The 5,236-nt window shown below is 35.9% G+C and overlaps 1 non-coding gene across 1 annotated transcript; it reads left to right on the forward strand.

The window, feature by feature from the left end:
• The first annotated feature begins 776 nt into the window (after positions 1 to 776).
• LOC124506632 (U6 spliceosomal RNA) lies at positions 777 to 883 on the forward strand. Its single transcript, XR_006960861.1, has one exon. It is a non-coding gene; the product is annotated as a U6 spliceosomal RNA (small nuclear RNA).
• Positions 884 to 5,236: the final 4,353 nt, after the last annotated feature.

The raw sequence follows: 5,236 nt of genomic DNA on the forward strand, positions 1-5,236 counted from the left end.
TTTTTTTCTGAAATAATTTATATAAAATAATAAAGAATTATTCCTTGAAAAATTGGTAGAATTGTCCTGCAAAGCCAAGATAGCTTGGATTTGGGGGGAGAAATAGTCTTTAATACCATTTTAATTTCTTTGATACTTACTGCCCTATAAAACTTCTCTTTGTTTTTCTTAAGTTCATTTATTTTTTATTTTGAGAAAGAAAGAGTGGGAGAGCATGTGGAAAGGGCAGAGAGAGAAAGGAGACAGAATCCCAAGCAGGCTCAGTAATGTCAGCACAGAGCCTGATGTGGGGCTCGAATTCACAAACTGTGTGATCATGACCTTGAACTGAAATCAAGAGTCAGATGCTCAATTGACAGAGCCACCCAGGGGCCCTTCCCATTCTCTTTCTTGCATCAATGTTTGTGTTTTGTACATTTCTAGAACGTTTTTCATTTTGTCTGTTTTCAAATTTATTAGTGTAAGCTGTTTAGAGTAACTTTTTAAATCATTTTTTTTTTAATTTTTTTTTCAACGTTTATTTATTTTTGGGACAGAGAGAGACAGAGCATGAACGGGGGAGGGGCAGAGAGAGAGGGAGACACAGAATCGGAAACAGGCTCCAGGCTCTGAGCCATCAGCCCAGAGCCTGATGCGGGGCTCGAACCCACGGACCGCGAGATCGTGACCTGGCTGAAGTCGGACGCTTAACCGACTGCGCCACCCAGGCGCCCCTTTAAATCATTTTTAAATAATTGATATCTTTTTTACTTTCCTTTTTAAATTAAATTTGATTTGTGCTCACCTCGGCAGCACATATACTAAAATTGGAACGATACAGAGAAGATTAGCATGGCCCCTGCACAAGGATGACACGCAAATTCGTGAAGCATTCCATTAAAAAAAATAACAACAACAAAAAAATTTGATTTAACCATATCCTTCTCCCTTTTTCTCTTGCTTAATCTTACTGTAGGTATTTCTTGCATATTATATTCATCTTTTTTTTTTTCAACGTTTATTTATTTTTGGGACAGAGAGAGACAGAGCATGAACGGGGGAGGGGCAGAGAGAGAGGGAGACACAGAATCGGAAACAGGCTCCAGGCTCAGAGCCATCAGCCCAGAGCCCGACGCGGGGCTCGAACTCCCGGACCGCGAGATCGTGACCTGGCTGAAGTCGGATGCTTAACCGACTGCGCCACCCAGGCGCCCCTATATTCATCTTTTCAAAGAACTAGAATTTAGTTTTGCTAACCTTCTGCTCTTAACTTTATTATTTCCTTCTTGTTTCTTTTTTTTGGAGGAAAGGGGTTTATGATTGGTTGTTCTAAGTCCCAATTTTTTTTTTTTTAAAAAAATTTTTTTTTTTCAACGTTTATTTATTTTTGGGACAGAGAGAGACAGAGCATGAATGGGGGAGGGGCAGAGAGAGAGGGAGACACAGAATCGGAAACAGGCTCCAGGCTCTGAGCCATCAGCCCAGAGCCTGACGCGGGGCTCGAACTCCCGGACCGCGAGATCGTGACCTGGCTGAAGTCGGACGCTTAACCGACTGCGCCACCCAGGCGCCCCGTAAGTCCCAATTTTTGAGATGAATACTAGTCATTAAAAAAACTTTTATCTTGCAACTTTCATACATGTTTTTATATATATTATTATTTTATATTTATATGTTTAATATTGTCTTATATAGCAATATATATTGTACATAATTTTATATTATTTTATATAATACATGAAATATATCATATACTATAAAATATGGAATATAAAATAGTATATAAAATATGTGTGTGTGTGTGTGTGTGTGTATTCATTTATTTAAGTAGAGAGGATGCAACAGTGATGTTCCATATGCCTGCACGCAGCTTTAGCAGGTACAGTTTGGACCATTTCATCTCCCCTTTACCTTGTCTACCTCTCTCTCCCTCCAGATCATTTTGCAGCAAACCCATACATCATAGAATTTAACCTATAAATATCCACACTGTAAAATCCAAATATATGGATTCTTTTTTCAAATATAACCACAATGCCATTATCCTACCTAAAATGTTAAAAACTGAGTGATATCTTTTGTATTGTATTGTATTGTATTGTATTATTTCACTTCAGAAAAGATACTTCGCATGAAATCTACCCAATTAATATGCTTATAAATAACATCGCCTTGTTGTTTTGATTTGTATATCTCTGATGGTTAGTGATATTGAGCATTTTATCTTCTATCTGTTGGTATAGCAGGAGATCCATCCTAAGCCATTTGTATGTCTTTTTTAGAAATGTTTATTCAAAAGTGCTTTGCCTATTTTAATTGTTATTTTTTTCCTAGTGAGTTGTAGGAGTTCCCTATATATTTTAGAAATTAACCCTTTATCAAATATATAGTTTGCAAATATTTTCTTGCATCCCATGGGTTGCCTTTTCCTTATGTTGATTGTTGCCTTGGCTGTGCAGAAGCTTTTTAGTTTGATGTAGTGTTACTTGTTCGTTTTTCTTTTGTTGCCTATGCTTCTGTTGTTATATCCATGAAATCATTGCCAAGACCAAAGTCATGTGATTTTTTCCTATTTTTTTTTTTAGGAGTTTTACAGTTTCAGGTGTTACATCAAAGTCTTTAATCAATTTTGATTTGATTTTGTGTATGATATAGGATAAGAATCCCATTTCATTTTTTTGCATGTGGATATCCAGTTTTCATAACACCATTTCTTTTTTAAAAATTTTAAATGTTTTTATTTACTTTTGAAGGAGAGAGAGAGAGAGAGAGAGAGAGAGAGAGAGACAGCATGAGCAGGAGAAGAGCAGAGAGGGAGGGAGACACAGAGTCTGAAGCAGGCTTCAGGCTCTGAACTGTCAGTGCAGAGCCCAATGCAGGGCTTGAACTCACAAACTGTGAGATCATGACCTGGGCCAAAGTCGGACACTTAACCAACTGAGCCACCCAGGCACCCCACAACACCATTTCTTGAAGACATCACCCTTTCTTCATTGTGTATTGTTGGCACCCCTGTTTGAAGATTAGTTGTCTAAATATGATGGGTTTATTTCTAGGTTCTCTAGTGTGTTCACTTTGTCTATGTGTTTGTCTTTATAACAGTACCATATTTTTTTTAGTACCATAGCTTTGTAATATATTGTGAAATCGGGAAATGTGATGTCTCCAGCTTTGTTCTTTCTCAAGGTTGTTTTGGCTGTTTGAGGTCCTTTGGGGTTCCATATGAATTTTAGGATGCTTTTTGTATTTCAGATAAAAATATTGAAATTTTAATAGGTATTGCATCAGATCTAGAATCTGGGTAGTTTGGACATTTTAACAATATAAAGTCTTCTAGTCTATGAATATTGGATATCTTTCCATTTATTTGTGTCTTTAATTTATTTCATCATTGTCTTGTAATTTTTCAATATGCAAGTCTTTGACCTCTTAAGTTAGTATTTCTAAGTATTTTGTTGTTTTGATGAATGATCCATCAGATTGTTTTCTTAATTTCTTTTTTTTTGGATAATATATTATTAGAGTCTAAAAAACTGGTTATGGGGAGCCTGGGTGGCTCAGTCGGTTGAGCATCTGACTTCACCTCAGGTCATGATCTCACAGTTCATGGGTTCAGGCCAGTGTTGGGTCCTGTGCTGAAGGCTCAGAGCCTGGAGCCTGCTTTGGATTCTGTGTCTCCTCTCTCTCTTCCCCCTCCCCTGCCCACTCTCTGTCTCTCAAAAATAAAGACATGTTAAAAAAATAACAAAAAACATAACTGGTTGTTTTCATGTAGATTTGTATCTTGCAATTTTATGGAATTTATTTATTAGTTCTAACAGTCCTTTGGTGTAATCTTTAGAGTTTTCTACATATAAGATCATGTCATTTGTAAACAAAGGTAGTTTTACTTTTTCCTTTCCTATTGTTTGATTTTATTTCATTTTCTTGCTCAATTTCTGTGGCTAGGACTTCCAATACTATGATGAATAGGAATGGTGAGAGTGGACGTCCTTGTTTTGTTCCTGATCCAAGGGGGAAAAGCTTTCCATTTTTTACCATTGAGTATTATCATGTTTACTGTAGGTTTTCATATATACTCTTCCTTATGTTGATGCAATTTCCTTTCATTCCAAGTTTATTGAGAGTTTTTATCTTCAAAGGTGTTTAATTTTGTCAAATAATTTTTCTGTTGAGATGATCATGTGATTTTCATCTGTCACTCTAAGTGGCATATCAGATAGAATGGTTTCCATATTCCTTGCATTCCCAAGAATAAAACCCTACTTGGTCCTGCTATATTGTTTTTTTTTAATGTTCTCTTGAATTTGGTTTGCTACTATTTTGTTGAGGATTTTTGCATTTCTGCTCATCAAGGATATTGATGAGGAGTTTTCTTTTCTTCTAGCCTTTTTATGCCTTTGCTAATATGGTAATGCTGATATTATAAAATGAGTTTGGGAATATATTTTGCTCTTTAATTTTTGGAAGCTTTTGGGAAAGGTTGTTGTTAATTCTTCTTTACATGTTTGGATTTTTTGTTTCTTCATGGTTCAGTCTTTGTAGCTTGTATGTGTCTAGGAATTTGTCTATTTCTTCTAAGTTATCAAATTTGTTGACATATAATTATTCACAGTAATCTCTTATGATCCCTTTTATTTCTGTGGCATCAAAACTAAATATCTTAATATTAGATTTCTGCACTTGGATGAGGAAGTTTTTGGTACAGTTGATTTTTCTGAATCAGTATTGAAAAAATATTCCCTACACCACAATTTGTGAGCTATCTTTTAAGTTACTATTGTCTAAACATTTCTCTTTGATTTTTTTCTTGCAAATGCTTGTTGAAGAAATTGAGTAGTCCCTATGGTTTAAATTGCCTTGTAGGTTAATTTGTTCATTCTTGCTTTCAAATTGTGTGCATTCATCTTTAAATTTAACTTTGCTTTTAATTATGAAAATTAATAGTTGCAAAGAGTCAATTCTACAAATTGGGTGGCTCAGTCAGTTAAATGTCCGACTTTGTCTTGGTTCACGATCCTCCAGTTCATGGGTTCAAGCCCCATGTTGGGCTCTGTGCTGACCACCCAGAGCCTGGAGCCTGCTTCAGATTCTGTGTCTCCCTCTCTCTGTGCTCCTCCCCTGCTCTCACTCTGTCTCTCTGTCTCTCAAAAATAAATAAAAATTTAAAAAATGTTCTTGTTTTATCCTTCCATTTACGTATATATTTATAAGCACTCTCTAGCTTTTGCTGATTATATCCCTGTGGTGTTATTTA

Source organism: Lynx rufus, unplaced genomic scaffold (genome assembly GCF_022079265.1).
Source record: "Lynx rufus isolate CCGP_SWC_20201006 ecotype Redwood Valley unplaced genomic scaffold, mLynRuf1.p SCAF_9, whole genome shotgun sequence".
Taxonomy (NCBI): Eukaryota; Metazoa; Chordata; class Mammalia; order Carnivora; family Felidae; genus Lynx; species Lynx rufus.